This window comes from Myotis yumanensis, unplaced genomic scaffold, assembly GCF_028538775.1.
Source record: "Myotis yumanensis isolate MYYU_CA2020_CCGP unplaced genomic scaffold, mMyoYum1.0.hap1 SCAF_8, whole genome shotgun sequence".
Lineage (NCBI taxonomy): Eukaryota > Metazoa > Chordata > Mammalia > Chiroptera > Vespertilionidae > Myotis > Myotis yumanensis.
The window spans coordinates 29,201,872-29,221,008 of NW_027223759.1; the positions used below are offsets into that span (position 1 = coordinate 29,201,872).

The following is a 19,137-nucleotide window of genomic DNA, read 5'->3' on the forward strand; positions in this document are numbered from 1 at the left end:
CTATAAATAGCAAGCAGGTAAAAGATATGGACATGAGGAATTCTCATTTATATTAGGAACAAAAAAAGAAAGCCTAGTAATAAATAATATGAAATAGCTACTAAAGAAGACATTGAAATATTACTGACAAACACAAAATAAACATGAAGAAATAGAAATGCATCACATGACCTTGGAGAGGAAGTCTTAACATCATAAAATAGAAATGTCCTTACACTAATCCATTAATTTAACACAATAAGTACATTTACCAATAAGATTTCAGACAATAAGATTAGACAAGTTGATTTTAAACTTCACATAGAAAAATAAACAACCTAGGAGAACCAGGAAACTTTGAAACAAGAAGGCAATGAGGTGGGACTAACTCTATGAGGTATTAAAACCTAACACAAAACTACAATAATTGCAACATTAAATGGACAGACAAATATATGGAACAGACGAGGGAGTTTAGAGAAAGAACTAAATATCTGTGAAAATTTAGTATATGCTGAGAGCTGGATGAATTGCTCAATACATTGAAGCAACTGAGTTACCACCACATGAAAAAAAAAAAATAGTGTCGAATCCATCCCTCACAACTTACACCTAAATAAACTCCAAATGGATCAAATGCAACCCCAAAAAAGAAGCCATAAAAGCACAGCAAGAAACCAATGCAGAATATTTTTACAATCTTAGAGTGTGACACATGTTCATAGCCACTGAAAAAAGATCAAAACATTTGTCAGCATAACATTCCAAAATTTCACATGGCAAAAATCACCATATGCAAAGTGAAAACACTGAGATAAACATTTGAAACTTTCATCAAAATCAAAGGACTAATTTCTATGTTTAAAGCAGCACTTCCCCAGAAAGCATTCTACAGGACACTGGTTCCTTTGGATATTAGCAGGCTGGCTGGATAAATACTCACAAGTGATCATTTTTATTCTTCACAGCAGGTATGTGCATTTATATATTTTTAAAATATATAGCATTATTGATTTCAGAGAGGAAGAGAGAGGGAGAGAGAGATAGAAACATCAATGATGAGAGAGATTCATTGAATGGCTGCCTGTTGCATGTCCCACACTGGGGATGAAGCCCCCAGCCTAGGCATGTGCCCTGACCAGGAATTGAACCATGACCTCCTGGTTCATAGGTCAATACTCAACCACTGAACCACACCAGCCTGGCTGTGCATTTATAATTTAATAGCTATTGTCAGGTTGACCTTTTTAGAGATTCTACCAATTCACATTCCCACCAGGAATGTGTAGGACTCCCTGTTTTCCTTCCCATCATAAGGTTTTATTAAACTTTTTATCTTTGAAAATCTAATAAGTGGGAAAGATAGCTCAGTGTAGTTTCCTTTTTCTTTTTTTCTTTTTTTTTTTTTAATGGGCACAGTGATGTTCTACCCAATCCTCAGTGTAGTTTTCAAGTATATTTCTCATCCAGAGTTAAAGTGAGCAACTTTTTATGTATTTTGGAGACATTGGTATTTTCTTTTATTTGTTTTGTTAATCCTCCCCTGAGGATACTTTCCCCATTGCTTTTCAGAGAGAGAGTAGAAGGGTGGGAAAGAGGGAGAGAAACATGATTGGTTGCCTACCTCACTCGCCCTGACTAGGGACAGGGAGCTAACTCGAAACCAAGGTATGTGCCCTTGACCAGAAATCAAACTGGTGCGAGAGGGCGAGAGGGCGGCTTTGGGCTGTTGGAAACCGAACCTAGGATCTCCAGCCAGAACTTGGCTGGAGATTCTAACCAGAACTTGGCTGGAGAACTTGGGTAGACTAGAGATCCTGGCTAGGCTGCTGATCAACTGAACGCTGTCTCCGGGTCATTCCTTCTTCACCGACTCTGTCCACACCTTTGGGAACCCACAAGAAAATGAGTTTAAATATTCCTCTCCTCATCATGTTCTATAACATACTCTATTCGTAATTAATATACTAAATGTAGATTCTGAGGGAAATTCCCCGATATACAGATATTGGAACCCTGATCTAACTAAACCTAAAGCCCTCGTCAAATGGAGAGACTTGCTTACAGGAATCTGGAAGGGACCTGATGTAGTTTTAACCTGGGGGAGAGGATATGCTTGTATATTTCCACAGGACGCCGACTCACCTGTGTGGATTCCAGACCATCTAGTCCGACCTTATGTCTCACCGCCCTCCGTCTCTGCCTCATCCTAGCACACCTGACCAGTGCCTGTCTGCAGCAGATGTGCAGCCCTGAGCTGGAACCACCTGTCCATTGGGAGGATCACATGTGCCTCCTTTTTGTCTGTCCATATGTCCCAGCTTTGCCCCACATCTCCTTTCCTTTTTCTTTCTTTTTTTAAATCTGACTACTTGTTTGCTGGTTCCTTGGCCTTTCTCCTTTTCTCCTGAACACAGCCTTTTCTAGAATCTCCCTACTCTACTGTTCCAGGAAGGGCACCTCCCTTCTCTGCCTTGATTAGGGAGTGTCTGGTATATGGCCCATGTGTGGAGTTGTCTTGTGCCAAGAGCCTGACATCCTGGGCTGAGAAAGCCCTGTCCTGGGACTCTCCTTTGTCCAGTATTGGCCCCTCTTTTTTTTTTTTTTTTTTTTTGGTTGAATTTTTTTTTTATTGCTAAAAGTATTACAAAGGGTATTACATATGTGTCCTCCCCACCCTCACCCCCCCCCCCCCCCCGCCCTTGACAATCCCCTGGCCTCCCTTACCCCCCAGTGTCTTATGTCCAATAGTTATGCTTATATGCATGCATACAAGTCCTTCAGTTGATCTCTTACCCCCCTCCCTCCTGCCCCCCAACCCTCCCTGGCCTTCCCGCTGCAGTTCGACAGTCAGTTTGAGGCAGCTCCGCCTCTGTATCTATTATTGTTCAAAAGTTTGTAATGGTCTTTATCATCCATGAATGAGTGAGATTATGTGGTATTTTTCCTTCATTGACTGCCTTATTTCACTTAGCATAATGCTCTCCATTTCCATCCATGCTGTTGCAAATGGTAAGAGTTCCTTCTTTTTTACAGCAGCATAGTATTCCATCGTGTAGATGTACCATAGTTTTCTAATCCATTCATCTACTGATGGGCACTTAGGCTGTTTCCAGATCTTAGCTATGGTGAATTGTGCTGCTATGAACATATAGGTGCACATATCCTTTCTGATTGGTGTTTCTGGTTTCTTGGGATATATTCCTAGAAGTGGGATCATGGGGTCAAATGGGAGTTCCATTTTTAGTCTTTTGAGAAAACTCCATACTGTTCTCTACAGTGGCTGCACCAGTCTGCATTCCCACCAGCAGTGCACGAGTGTTCCTTTTTCTCCACATCCTCTCCAGCACTTGTCATTTGTTGATTTGTTGATGATAGCCATTCTGACAGGTGTGAGATGGTACCTCATTGTTGTTTTGATTTGCATCTCTCGGATGATTAGTGACTTTGAGCATGTTTTCATATGTCTCTTGGCTTTCTGAATGTCCTCTTTTGAAAGGTGTCTATTTAGATCCTTTGCCCATTTTTCGATTGGATTGTTTATCTTCTTTTTGTTAAGTTGTATGAGTTCCCTATAAATTTTGGAGATTAGGCCCTTATCAGATATGACGTTGGCAAATATGTTTTCCCACGCAGTGGGTTTTCTTGTTGTTTTGTTGATGGTTTCTTTTGCTGTGCAGAAGCTTTTTATTTTGATGTAGTCCCATTTGTTCATTTTCTCTTTAGTTTCAACTACCCTAGGAGCTGTATCAGTAAAGAAATTGCTTCGGCATATGTCTGAGATTTTGTTGCCTTTGGATTCTTCTAGAATTTTTATGGTTTCCTGTCGTACATTTAAGTCCTTTGTCCATTTTGAGTTTATTCTTGTGTATGGTATAAGTTGGTGATCTAGTTTCATTTTCTTGCATATATCTGTCCAATTTTCCCAACACCATTTATTGAAGAGACTATCTTGGCTCCATTGTATGTTCTTGCCTCCTTTGTCAAATATTAATTGAGCATATTGGTTCGGGCTAATTTCTGGACTCTCTATTCTATTCCATTGATCTATATGTCTGTTCTTGTGCCAGTACCAGGCAGTTTTGAGAACAGTGGCTTTGTAATACAGCTTGATATCTGGCATTGAGATCCCACCTGCTTTGTTCTTCCTCAGGATTGCTGCAGCTATTCGGGGTCTTTTTTTATTCCAGATGAATTTTTGGAGAGTTCGTTATAGATCTTTGAAGTAGGCCATTGGTATTTCAACAGTATTGGCCCCTCTTGACCTTGTGTCAAGAGGGACCTCCTTCTTACAGTCCATTTGCCCACAGCTGTTGCCTGGGCTTTCTGTTCACGCTGAAGTTGAGGCCTCGTGGTGGCTGGTGCCATGGATCTGTCTCTTGCCCAATGGCGTGAGCTCCTTCCCCCCCTCCCCTCCCCGAGAAGAAACCTGGGTTCCCCAAGAGATGTGACCAGAGCCTGGGCCCCGCCAGCAGGCGAGAGGAGCCCAAGGCAGGTGCTGGGCGTGGAGGCCACAGGGGCATAGGCTACCAAGGAGACAGAACTGAACCTCTTGTGGGGGGGCACTGCCCCTCCCTCATTCACAACCTCACATCACCCTTGGCCCCAGAGGATGGCTGGTTAGCCAGAGACGGGTAAGATTCCTCAGGGAAGGAACAACCTAAGACAGGCACAGTCGCAGAGGTGCCATCAGGAGACAACTTGGGGGCAAACAGAGGTGGGGCACAGACCCTCACCGCCCACCCAACTTTGCAGAGTCCTGAACCCTCACCCCTTCTGAGGGAGGTCTCCTGTCCCCATGGCTGCTTTGCTTCCCACGTCCAGCTCAGATCGGGACCCAGGTAAAGACAGAGACTGGCTGACAGCAGCTGCCCTCTCACTGCAACAGGACTTGTTTCCCATTTCTACCTTGGACCACAGGGAAAGGGGCAGCTGAAGGAAAGGGCTGTGTCAGGATGCTGCCTTCTTCCCTTTCTTCTCCCTCTTTTTTCTAAACACTTCCATGCCTTGTAGTTCTTTTGCTTTCTCTTCTTTTTCTCTCTACTACCCTCCATCTTCCATATCAGCCGACCCAGAGGGCACAGATGACTCCTCCCCACCATCAAGCACGGCCCTGATGGACCCTTTAGTGCAGCCCTTCAACTTGCTGACGCTTTGGGAAGCCCATAGCCAATGACTCCACCCGCTAGCCAGATTATTAAGGACAACCAAACCCCCAACTTGAGGAGGGCTGAAATCCCTTGACTGAAGAGGCCAGCAACCTTCTACAGAAACAAGGCTCCTTGCGCACTCCATCCACTATGTTTATAGCTATGCTCGCTATCATTGCTTGTCAGTCTTCTTTCGAGTCTTAAACAACCCAATCAGAGGTGGCCGCTAATTTACATGTGCTATCATTTAAAAAATAAAAAAGGGGGAATTTGCCAGAAGCCGGTCCATCCTTGCTACTTGACACAGTCGCTGCAGGAAAGAAACATCTGCACAGCATATGTTTCAAGGGACCTGGCGTATATGGCATACTGTTCTTAATATGTTTGCTCACCTTCTTGGAGCTATGTGTTTTAACCAAGGTCACCTCTCTGAGAAAGGTTGTTTCCCCAGGTAGGGATTTTTCCCTGAAGTTAGGGAGGGAATAAAACCCCTTAACTAAGTGCCAGGTGGGTAGTTAATCACTTCAACTACGAACAATCCCTGGAATGGAGATAAGAAACGCCCTAACCTTTGGAATAGAAATTGATAGGATTAAAATCAACTGGTATAAATACAGATGTAACAAGACAATAAAAGACAGAACTCGGCTCGAGATCCTAGACAGAACTTGGCTGGAGATCCTAACCAGAACTTGGCTAGACTAGAGATCCTGGCTAGGCTGCTGATCAACTGAACGTTGTCTCCCTGTCATTCCTTCTTCGCTGACTCTGTCCACACCTTTGGGAACCCCTGGACCTGCTAGGGCTGGACCCCAACACCGAACCTCGGCTGGGAGGTTCCTGCATGCGGGCTGGGCCCCTCCGGGCTCCAGGCCTTTGACCTGCCGGATGCCCCGGTGGCCGGTGGGCCCGTCCAGACTCCAGGCCTCTGCCCCCGGGCGCCTGCCCTGCTGGGGGAGCAGGTCGGCCATGGCGACGCCGGCAGCGCTGGAGCGCTGGGTGCAGGACGAGCTGCACGCGGTGCTGGGGCTGAGCGAGAAGCACCTGGCGCAGTTCCTTATCGGCTCCGCGCAGCGCTGCAGCTCGGCCGAGGAGTTTGTGCAGCGCCTGCGCGACACCAACACCCTGGACCTCGGTGGGCCTGTGGGGGACTTCGCCCTGCGACTCTGGAGCAAGGTGCCTCGGGAGGCGGTGGTGGAGAAGCCAGCCCGGGCAGCCGAGCGAGAGGTCCGAGCCCTGCTGGAGAAGAACTGATCGTATAAGTTGCTGGAAGACAGTGAGGAGAGCAGTGAGGAGAGTGTGGGTAGGGCTGGGAGCCATCTCCAGAAGAAGCGTAAAAGGCGGAAACACCTCAGGAAGAAACGCCAGGAGGAGGAGGAAGAGGAAGAAGAAGAGGATTCTGCGAGAGGGAAGAAGACACGGGGGAGCCGACAACAGCCAGAAAAGCCAGAGTTGGAGGATGAATGGGAGCGGACAGAGCGAAAGCACCTCCAGGACCGGGAGGAGCGCGACAACTTCGCCGACCGGGTTCGGCAGCGGGACAAGGATCGGACTCGCAATGTCCTGGAGCGGTCAGACAAGAAGGCTTATGAAGAGGCGCAGAAGCGCCTCAAGATGGCTGAGGAAGACTGGAAGGCCATGGTCCCTGAGCTGCGGAAGAAGTCCCGCCGCGAGTACCTGGCCAAGCGGGAGCGAGAGAAGCTGGAGGACCTGGAGGCCAAGCTGGCGAATGAGGAGTTCCTTTTTGGGGACGTGGAGCTGAGCCAGCATGAGCGGCGAGAGCTCAAATACAAGCGGCGAGTGAGGGACCTGGCCCGGGAGTACCGGGCAACCGGTGAGCAGGAGAAGCTGGAGGCCACCAATCGCTACCACATACCCGAGGAGACGCGAGGACAGCCAGCGCGAGCTGTGGATCTGGTGGAGGAGGAATCCGGCGCCCCCGGGGAGGAGCAGCGGCGCTGGGAGCAGGCCCGGCTGGGGGCCGCTGCCCTGACATTTGGGGCCCGAGATGCTGCCTCCCAGGAGCCCAAGTACCAGCTGGTACTCGAGGAAGATCGGGCCACTCAGCTGCAGGGCGATGAGGAGCCCGCAGCTCCGCCCTCTCCCACCCAGGCCCAGCAGCAGGAGTGCATCCAGGCCGTGCGCCGCAGCCTCCCCGTGTTCCCCTTCCGCGAGGAGCTCCTGGCTGCCATTGCGAGTCACCAGGTCATCATCGAGGGCGAGACAGGCTCGGGGAAGACCACCCAGATCCCGCAGTATCTCTTTGAGGAGGGTTATACAAAGAAGGGTCTGAAGATCGCCTGCACCCAGCCCAGGAGAGTGGCCGCCATGAGTGTGGCCGCCCGAGTTGCTCGGGAGATGGGCGTGAAGCTGGGGAATGAGGTGGGCTACAGCATCCGCTTTGAGGACTGCACGTCAGAGCGGACGGTCCTCGGCTATATGACCGACGGCATGCTGCTCCGCGAGTTCCTCTCGGAGCCCGACCTGGCGAGCTACAGTGTGGTGATGGTGGATGAGGCTCACGAGCGGACCTTGCACACGGACATTCTCTTTGGATTGATCAAAGATGTGGCTCGCTTCCGACCTGAGCTCAAGGTCCTGGTGGCTTCGGCCACACTGAACACTGTCCGCTTTTCCACCTTCTTTGATGACGCCCCCGTCTTCCGGATCCCTGGACGCCGGTTTCCAGTTGACATCTTCTATACCAAGGCTCCGGAGGCCGACTACCTGGAAGCCTGTGTCGTGTCTGTGCTGCAGATCCACGTGACACAGCCCCCCGGGGACATCCTGGTGTTCCTGACGGGACAGGAGGAGATCGAGGCTGCCTGCGAGATGCTCCAGGACCGCTCCGTCGCCTGGGCTCCAAGATCCGGGAGCTGCTGGTGCTGCCCATCTACGCCAACCTGCCCTACGACATGCAGGCCCGCATCTTCCAGCCCACGCCCCCCGGGGCACGCAAGGTGGTTGTGGCAACCAACATTGCCGAGACTTCACTCTCCATCGAGGGCATCATTTACGTGCTGGATCCAGGGTTCTGTAAGCAGAAGAGCTACAACCCTCGCACGGGCATGGAGTCACTCACGGTCACACCCTGCAGCAAGGCCTCAGCCAATCAGCTAGCGGGCCGGGCTGGCCGGGTGGCTGCCGGGAAGTGCTTCCTCCTGTACACCGCCTGGGCCTATCACACTCAGTGGGCTGAGAGTGGTTACTCTTCCCAGTGGTGCTATGAGAACTTTGTCCAGTTCAGATCGATGCGCCGAGCCCGGGATGTGCGAGAGCAGCTGGAGGGGCTCTTGGAGCGGGTAGAAGTTGGCCTCAGTTCCTGCCAGGGGGACTATATCCGTGTCCGCAAGGCCGTCACTGCCGGTTACTTTTACCACACAGCACGGTTGGCTCGCGGCGGCTACCGCACAGTGAAACAGCAGCAGACAGTGTTCATTCACCCCAACTCCTCCCTCTTTGAGGAACAGCCTCGCTGGCTGCTCTACCATGAACTTGTTTTGACCACCAAGAAGTTCATGCGACAGGTATTGGAGACTGAGAGCAGTTGGCTTCTGGAGGTGGCACCTCACTATTATAAAGCCAAGGAGCTAGAAGATCCCCATGCCAAGAAAATGCCCCAAAAAACAGGCAAGACACGTGAAGAGCTAGGGTAAAGAGAAGAAATGTAAACAGAACACGACATCAGCTCCATCTTCTCCACGTTATTTATATCCATTAATAAAGTAGTTTTGGAATAAAGCTTGTGGGAACTTTTGTAAGCTAAAAAAAAAATAAAAAAATAAAAAATAAATCGAACTGGTGACCCTCCAATGCGCAGGCCGGTGCTCGAACCACTTAGCAACACTGGCCAGTGCTGTATTTTCTCTGTGTGTACTCACTGTTCCAAGAACCAAAACCATCCACTTTCCTACATGGCTTGGAGAAGAGATGGAAACTACCCCCCACCGATGCACACATACACAGCCTACTGTGTACAGCCTAGATTCCACGTTAACATGACTCACTATTCCTCTGTCTTCCCTCGCATCACAGGCCGCTTTTACCCAGGCGAAAATTCATTATTATTCATTATTCATTACAGAAACTTCTCAAAAGACCCATCAACTCTTTAATAAAAATCACCAAGAGTTTACGCCCTATAACTCTTTGCCTCAAAATACTCACCTTTCTGCTCCCACCAATCCGAATCCTAGCAGACCCTGATTCTTACCCAAAACTCATCAAACCCCTGCATTCGAAGGTCTACCTTCAACTAAATGGATTCCCAGCAGACTCCAGCTTTGCCTTTCCCTTCTGAGACCTTCTAGGCTCTGTGAGCAATAAACTCAGTCTCAGAGGAGCCACTGTCTGGGTTACTATTGTTAATAGTTTCTTTCTTATTGATTTGTAGGAGCTGGTTCATGCAACTGAGATAAAACTAACCAGCTGCAGGAACCTGAGAAGAAGGAACTAGAAAGAAGCAGGGTGGTGGGCCATGAAAGGGAGCTTAGATATTTTTTTCCCAGTGGGGAAGCAAGGGGGTGATTCAGTTGAATCACATGATGAGATGATCACTGTGACTCACTGTGGATGCATGGGCTTCAGAGGGTAGAGGAGGAAAGTGATGGCAGGTAGTTTGATTCAGGGTGGTAGGGTTTGACATGGAGAGAAGAGGTCAAATTTGGGATGTATCTGGGGGAGGGGGGGTAGAAGCAACAACAGATACACTGGGTATGATGGAGAGAGAGGAGTCAAAGAGGACCCCTTAGATTTGGGTCCTGAACAAATGGATAAATGGAGTTGCCATCCCCTGCCATGCTGAGGAAAGGAAGGGAGGGCGATGTGGGATAGGGGGAAGGGCGTGGGTGTGGTGGAGGGAGAGAAGTGGTCACTTCAGTCAGGGGAGAGGGGTCGGTTTACAGGCAGGGGTGAGTGACAGGTGAATAGTGCTGAGCAAAATAAGGGACCAGAGTGATTCAATAGAGATGGGAGTGCTGCTGGAGAGTAACTTATATTTTAAACTCTGTATATAAAGCAGTTTGTTAGCTACTTCCAATTATTTTATCAGTATAAATAAACTTGACACCCAAATTGTTATTTTCAACCCACAAAAGCCTTTTATTTTATTTGGTACATGTCGCACATTCCTATCAGACATTTCCCAAAATAGTGCCACTGAAGAAATCCAGAAAATAGGCTTAACTGCTCTCCAAATAAAATCAGCAACTCAGAAAACAGTTTGTGCATGTTCCATTTTTGCTGACCAGCCACAGAAGAAAGCAGCTTTGTTTTATGAAATCTAATTAAATCACTAGGAAAAGCGAAAGACTTAGTAACAGGCAGAAGTTTTCCCCTGTAGATACTGGGCTGCTGTGTCACTCTGTCTTGTGATTAACTGAGGCATTGGGTCGGCGTCACCAGCAAATGTCATCACAGTACCGTGTGACCTTCTCTGCGTCAGAGGGCAATCTGCAGTCGGAGCATCCTTCAAAGAACAGGCTACGACAATTAAAGGACATTTGTGTCCCTGAGCCATACCAACTGCAATCGTTTATTTCACCATTAAGCCAATTTATTTAGATGCAGATGGCACAGACTGATTAAAAACTACTCAGTAGCCAATATTCCATTGGCTGCTGAGATGAGAATTAATAGACACAAGCCAGATAACATTCATATACTCCCGACAGCTCCTCAGGGGAACTGTGCTGAGTCATTTTCCTGATTGTAACAATTAGCCCAGGTGAGCCTATCCCCCCACCCCCACCCCTTCTACTGCAAACTGCTTAAATTGTGAATTTCATGTCTTTGACGACACTGCATTATAAAGCATTAGATCATTTTAGATCATTGTCTTGGTTATCAACTATGGTGAATTTTAGAAATCAAAGATTTAGGGATGCTCACCACAGAATCCAGGGATCACAGGATTATTTTTCCATTTCAGGAAGAATAGATTTTTTGATGCTGACTCATACTTACATTCTGGGAATAAGTCCCAAAGGACCATCGATGAAGCCAAATGCTTCAGAACTGTGTGGTCAGAGCGGGGCTTGGGGTAGTAGCAGTGTGGTCAGAGGGGACGTGAGTGGCCCACCAGCTGCAGAGCCTAGAGCTACAGGTGAGCCAACAAGCAGCATCCGGGGACAAACAATCCGACTAAAGAGTCAGCACAAAGGAGCTGGGCAAGGGGCAGAGTCCAGGTGCAGGGAATGGAAGGGAACCAGGGACACCAGTGGAAACAAGACAAACAGCCAGACAAACAGGTGGGTCTATCACACTTCTGAACATTCTACTAAGGCACAGCGTTTGCATTCTCTCTAGCAGAGCCATGCATGGATAAGGCAAGGTGGCTCTGACCCAGACTGGGGCCTTTGCTGGGCAGGAAATTTCCCTTTTTTATTTAAATGTACTTTTTTTCATATATCTTTATTGATTTCAGAGAGGAAGAGAGAAGGAGAGAGAGATATAAACATTAATGATGAGAGAGAATCATGGATTGGCTGCCTCGGGCCCACAACCCAGGCATGTGCCCTTGACCAGAATTCAACCAGGGATCCTTCAGTCTACAGGCCGACACTCTATCCACTGAGCCAAACCGGCTAGGGCTAAATGTAATTTCTAAGAACACAGTATAATGTGTGTGATGGCCATTCCAAAAGAATGAGTTCTCCTTGAGGGCTGAGTACAGAGAAAATTCACTTCTAAATGTTGAGCTTTCTCACAAAGAGATTAGCAACAAGTTCACCACAGGAGTCCTGAATTGATGGAAACCAGGATTTGATAACTTTTAGTAAGTCAATCAATAACATTTATCCATTAAAAATGAAAATTCCAATGGTAAGGCACAGTCTTGCAAAACTAGAGGAAGATTTAATAAAGAAGGTATTCAAAGGACCAATGAATACATGAAAAGATGCTCATCTGCATTAGTCATCAGGGAAATTAAGATTAAAACCAAAATGATATTACACATCTACTGAAATGGCTAAAATTGAAAAGACTGACAATGAAAAGGTAGCAAGGACTCAGAGCAGTGGGGACTTGCAAACACTGCTGGTGGAGTGTAAATTGGTAAACCACTTTGGACAACTCTTTGGTGCTATCTCCCAATGTCAAACATAACATACCCTAGAAGTTGGCAATTTCACTCCAAGGTTTTACTCTCATCCAAGAAAAATGTGGGTCAAAAGCACCAACAGAGATGAACTAAGATATTCTTAGCAGATCTATTGGTAACAGCCCCAAACTGAAAACAGCCCAGATGTTTGTCAAGAGGTGGACAGATGAACCAATTATGGTGATGGCATACACTGAAGTATGATACCGCAATAAAAACGAACAAATTATAACTCTGTGCAACAACATGGTTGAATGTCACCAAATACTGAAAAAAAAAATTAATGGCTAATGTTACAAGGCAGGACAAGGGGTATCTCTGGGGAAAGAGAGGAGGGGGGGGGGGGGGCAATACCAGCACTCTGGGATGCTTGGTGATGCTCCATTTAAAAAAAATATTTTTACTGATTTCAGTGAGAGGAATGGAGACGGAGAGAAACATCAATGATGAGAATGAATCATCGATCGGCTGCCTCCTGCATGTCCCACACTGGGGATTAAGGCCACATATGCCCTGGGCATATGTCCTGACTGTGAATCAAACCCATGACGTCCTGGTTCAAAGGTCGATGTTCAACCACTGAGCCACGCTGACCATGTTGGGCTTTTTTTTTTTTAATTTAATTTTTACATGGGTCATGGTTACATAGGTGTATGAGAATTCATGGAGCTACTCCCCCTTATGATTTCTAAACTTCACTATGTGTTTCTTTTACTCCAATAATAACTTTTAAGTTTAAAAAAATAGGAGGTAATCCATATTCAGAAGTTTGCAGGGAAGCCCCAGTGACCAGTGACCCTTCCCCCGCCACATACACACCTATACCCAATGCTTCCCACTTTGTTGAGCTGAGTCTTCAAAACCAATCACTAGATTCATTTCTCTGACCTGTTTCTATAGGCAGCATTCACTAATTCACAAATTATGGAGGGCCTGTTGTGGGCCAGGCACTGTGGGGAATGCAAAGATGAATGAGACAGGCTTGTGAATTCCCTGGGAGTTCAGAGCCTATGGAAGCAGAACTGCTTGCTAATTCCAAACCTGACTGAACACTCCACACACATCTTCTCATCTAACTCACATCTTCTCATTTCCTTCTCTCAGAACCTCAGTCCGTAGGTCGTGGCAGGGCTCATCAAGCCCAATTCCTATGACCTGTGGAGCAGAGGTCTGCCCTGTGCACCAGGCCTGGCAAGGTGTCATGTTACCATGGTAACTCCTGCTAATACACAGCAGGCATCACTAATCAACCACAATCCTTCCCCTCATAGCACGTTTGACAATTCTAATAAGACCAGGACCAGCCCATGGGGTGCCATTTATCTGCTATTCTTTTTTTTTTTTTTAAGTTTTTTAAAAATGTATTTTTATTGATTTCAGAGAGGAAGGGCGAGGGATAGAGAGTTAGAAACATCAATGATGAGAGAGAACCATTAATTAGCTGCCTCCTGCATGCCCCCTCGAGCCTGCAACCCTGGCATGTGCCATTGGCTGGAATCAAATCTGGGACCCTTCAGTCCACATGCCACTGCTCTATCCACTGAGCCAAACCAGCTAGGGCTATCTGCTATTCTTGAGTCTATAGCAGATCCCTTTGCAACCACTGTCCCTCTTCATTTGAAAACATCACTGGGAAGAGTTGAAGGCTATTCCCAGTCATTTACCTCTGGCTGTGAATGAAGTTGAGGCTTATCTTGGAGGCATGCACAGAGCCAAAAGCACACATTCAATGCAGATCTAGGGGGTTAAAGAAAAATGGTTAAGCCCTGCAGGAAACTTGCTTATAGCACTATTTTGCTTCAAGTAGAACTAGCCTTGGTGATAAAAGGTAAACTGATAAATTAAGCCTCCTGGAAATTAGGGGCACTGGATCCCCAGTGGGATTTCAGTTCACAAAATGTGCTTCCAACTCAACTCCTGGTCTCAGCAGAACTCTCAAATGAGAGGATTTATCAACACACTTTATTGGTGCCCCACACAATCATCCATCCTCCATTATTAATCTTGGTGGCAGTGACCCGACCCCATCTGCGTTAATCTGTCCTTGGTTGGGCAAGTGGCTGCTTCCTTCCTCCAATGACTCACACAATTGCTCTGCTCCCAGAAAGAAAGGCCTCACTGGGGGCAGTTGCTAAATCAGAGCACTTGGTCCATCAGTAAAGAGTAAAGATGTCTCCGGTCAGTGTGGGACTCGGTAGTTCTTTTGTTTCATTGTCATATAAAAGGGGAAAATACTTTTTTTTTAAATATATATTTTATTGATTTTTTACAGAGAGAAAGGGAGAGGGATAGAGAGTTAGAAACATCGATCAGCTGCCTCCTCCACACCCCCTACTTGGTATATGCCCGCAACCAAGGTACATGCCCTTGACTGGAATCAAACCTGGGACCCTTGAGTCCGCAGCCCGATGCTCTATCCACTGAGCCAAACCGGTTAGGGCGGAAAATACTTTTGAAAATAATAAATTTTAAACGCTTCAAGCTCTTACTACTTCACTTTAAGTGTGATTTGCTATATTTTGCAGGCTTCTAATTCACTCAGAGAATTACAAAATTTCTAGCCAGAAGTACCTTTGGGTAGCAATTCCACATTTTTTTCACTGACACTAAAGCAGAAAAAGGGACCCACTCAGAGAGACACAAGACCAGGAAGACCGCTTCCTGCCTTCCAACCTCCAGTCCAGGAGCAGCCCTGTCTATCCCCTGGCCTCTTCCGTGATTTTCTAAGCAAGAATAAACACACATGTGCACACACACACACACACACACACACACACACATCACCCATCATCCCTGACCCATAGGGATGGACTTTTCAGGAAATTAGGGAAATAGAAGAGCTCTCTCTTTAGTGCCTCCATCGTCCTTGGCCCTCTGCTCTCTCACTAACCCCCATCACCACTATGATGAAGTTCTCATTCAGGGTTAAGAAAAGAGGTAATTTGATGAATTCCAACTATCTCTCCGGTGGTTATGTGTATTTTTAGAAAGAAGTCAGGTAGGGTTACTTACACACACACACACACACACACACACACACACACACACAAGTCTATTACCAAATTTCTGTAGAAACATTTCTGAAATGGTGGAGGAAGGACCTCTGAAAATCCACTCCTCCACAAAACAAGTGAGAACACTGACTGCAGCCTGTGGCACCTGAGGGACACCCGTTCAAGAAAACCTGCTGAATCTCGGTGAGAACCCTGAGCTCTGTGCTGGAGCTTGCCTTAGTCGCCCCCACTTCCCCCAGCTCCATAGGAGCCTTGAAAACAACAGCCCCCCAAATATGGGAGTTGTGAAAGTCAGTCAGCCTAGCAGCCCCTTGAGGGAGAAAAATGGGCCTGGAGCTCCCCCAAAGCCTATCCCCAGAGCACTGTCACTATGTGACCTGTTGGGCAGACTCCCCAAAACTCTCTTCTTCAGTTTATTATTATATAACCTTACTCAGAGCTCACTCCATTTAAACAACCCTCTTCCTAGAGCATTTGTAAACAAACAAACAATACGTGTCAATTGTTTGAAATTGCAGCTACCTGAGGTAGTAAAACAACTTGGGGCTGACCAAAAAACTGAAAAGAAAAAGCTGGGGAATGAGATATCTACAGGAGGCTTGGAAAAGCTCTGATATATTCCTGGGAAACAAGAAGACAGCGTACATTCGCAGGGCTGTGTACATGCCCAGGGAAGACCTGAAAAGTCCCTATCTTTCATCTCTGGCTGACTTCGAAGCTCTGCACAAGCCAACAGTGAAGGCTAAGGCAGAGTTGTAAACCACCTGCGCGCGGACACACACACACACACACTTATGGTCCCCCAGCAAAGAATCAGGCATTTACTGCTTCATGCATTTAAAGAAATCAATGTCCAATCATTAGTTGTCCATCAAACTAGTGAAGCAGAGACCAATGGACACATGATAAAAAATACAGACTGCACAAAATTAGTCCCAAAAAGTCACTAAATGAACAGCAATAAACCCTGGGAGGGGAAATATGATTCCCAGAATTGCTGCATTCTATTATAAAAGATACCCAATTTCCACCAGAAACATTACAAAACAGGCAAAGAAACAAAAGTGTGTTTTAAACACAGTGGGGGAAGTAGCAAAGAGAAACCTAGACAAAGATTTCTTTTGGACTTACTAAACAAAGATTTTTAAAGGCCTCTAATAAACAGGTTCAAAGAATTGAAAGAAACTATCAAAAATTAAAGGCATGATAAGAATGTTTCAACAACTAGAGGTTATCAGTAATGTGATATTAAATGAAGAATGAAGATCTCCTTTGAATAACTTAGCCTTCCACCTTAGGAAACTGGGAAAAGAAGTGCAGTCTAAATGCAAAGCAAGCAGAAGGAAGGAAATAGTAAAGCTTAGAATGGAAACAATAGTCACTGTGTGTTATCTCTGGGAAAGTGAGCCCCTGAGAGGAGACAGCCATCTTCACAGGCGATGTGAAAGGGCGTTGATAGCATGTTTCTGAGCCAAGAGTTTGAGGTGTTTGGTTTCTACAGAGTATCACTGTTGCAAAGGGCCTTGGGCAAGTGATGGGACAGACAAGTAATATGAGATAAACACCTACTGTCATTTCCTGTGCCCAGAGGCAAGGTCCAGACTCCAAGTTTTGACAGTTCTAAGAGGGTCAAACCTCAGATTGTCCTGCCTGTGTCCTGCCCCCCAATCCCCAGTCACTTTCACCTCTGGTAATTATAAGAGACACTTTCCCATCCTTTGCAAAACCGTCCACAAGAGGCTGGATCAGCAGCGACAAGGAGAGAAAAGACCCTTGACAGAGAGAGCTCTGGACCTGCAGTGACCGTAGCAAAGGTTGAGAAGGATCCCAGGAACACATGGCAAGAAGGGAGAGGCATGCGGCTGGCAGTCTCCAGTCCTGCATACTAAGTGAGGAGTCCCAGGCTGGGACAGCCCATTCTCCACACGTGGTCCCTGGGAGCGTGACCCCAAAACCTCTGAACCAAGAGTACACAAGTATTTGTATGATTCACTGCCCAAGGGAATGTACAGATGGAAACATCAGGCTGAAACAGACTGAGAGGTAACATCTATCACATGTTCAATATCAATTAAAATGATGACACAACAGCCAAGAAAGTGAATACAATCTCAGGCTCCATGGACGTAAGTAAACTGTCTGCAACAAGAGAGCATCTCCCTGTGGTCTGACAGCCGGAGGGCACAGAACTCCTTGCCCCAGTCTAAGCACCACCATATGAAGAGGGCACACAAATAAATGACAAGATGGTAGGTACTTGAGGGAGACTGAGTAACACTGGCATTGTCAAAGGAATAGGGTGGGAAGGTCACTGGGAATTTAAGAAAAATGTAGGAAGTATAGCTAGAGAAGAAAAATATTAGCATGGGGAAGTCAGTCGTAGAAATGAGATCGTATCCCAAATATTTTAAGAGCTACCACGTGGAAAGAGGATTAGATGCTATTTAGGATGATTGATTACAAAAGGCTATACTAGAATGTGAGTCACCAGGGGAGTGGAGGCAGATTTCAACTCCACACCAAGATGAGCTTTTCTGCCTAGAAATGTCCTCTTGCTTTTGGCATAATTTAGCCTCAACATTAATTAAAAGCCATTTAGACAAGAAACCAATATTTGCTATTCCCTTGGATAGTAGCTTCAAAAAGATTTCTGTGAAATTACTGATAATAATCTCAGGGAGAAATGGGAGAATAGAGAAAAAAATTCCCTAGGAAGAATCATATTCTACAAACCACCCAATTTTCCAATGATTAAAAAAAAAAAGAGCAAAGACGTCTAGGAAGTGTTTTGGTGACTAGATTCAAAATCAAATGTGGAAATTAAACATAAATTCTATTCCAGCAAAAGTTCCTATGAAAATGGGGAGAAACTTAGTAATTTGCGTTTCTAAAGGATGGATTGAGAAACAGGAGGGTCCATGGGTGAAGAGCAGGATCCTAACAGAGGACCCTGGAAAAGAGATTTTTGTGTTGAATGGGAGGGGCGAGGGATAACTCTAATGCCCCCTAATCTGAGCTTTCCAGGTATTCAGGGAGGAAAGCAAGCCCAGGCTGGGCTCAGAGTCTTGGCTCAGCCACTTACCAGACACACAATCAGGTCCCTGACCTTTCTTGACTTCTTTCTCCATCTGAAACATGAGGAAGCTGGACCAGGTGATTGTTAAGAACTTGGCTAGCTCTGGATGGTAGACTTCAGACAGAGTTTGAGAACAGAGGCCTATTCCATCCATACACTTTCTGCATTCGTTTATCAATTAAACTTGATTCCTGAGACAACTGCTGTACTGGCAATCATAGGAATATTTTCTAAGCGAGCAAATAAACCAGGATAAAATAAAATTTTATATGAACACTCTTACACACAAATTCAAAATTGATGTCACCCAAAAAGGGAGTAAGACCCAGTCATCCAGTTAATGGCACCAACCTGAAACTACAAAGGTAACCAAACCCTTTAATTGAGTAACTTTTTAAAAAAGCTATATGTGCTTCACAGCAATTTTTATCACCTGCACAAGGAGAAAAGAAATGCCTCTGAATAATTAAATACACTGTTGAAATATTAAATACCTCCTACAGGCAGTGAAGTGATCTATTTATCTGGTGTAATTCTCTCTCCTGGTACTACCTGCATCTATTCATGCTCCATGAACACAAGGTCAGTGACCTTTTAACAGAGGAGGATCACAGGTCGAAGCTTCCTCTCACCTGCCTGGCTGCTGCCTGGATCCAGGTGGAAGCAGGCAGTGGATGGTTAGGAGACAAATTGACAAGGCTGGAGAACTCTTGATTCCAATTCTGCAAGGACCTGAACAAAGGGACCGGAGAAGTGGCTCTGCCCTCTATTTTTTTCTATTAAGTTCAAAATATTTATTTTCCTCTTCTAACTTTC

General features: G+C 46.2%; 1 pseudogene; it reads left to right on the forward strand.

The window, feature by feature from the left end:
* The first annotated feature begins 6,098 nt into the window (after positions 1 to 6,098).
* LOC139015575 (pre-mRNA-splicing factor ATP-dependent RNA helicase DHX16 pseudogene) lies at positions 6,099 to 8,785 on the forward strand (annotated as a pseudogene).
* Positions 8,786 to 19,137: the final 10,352 nt, after the last annotated feature.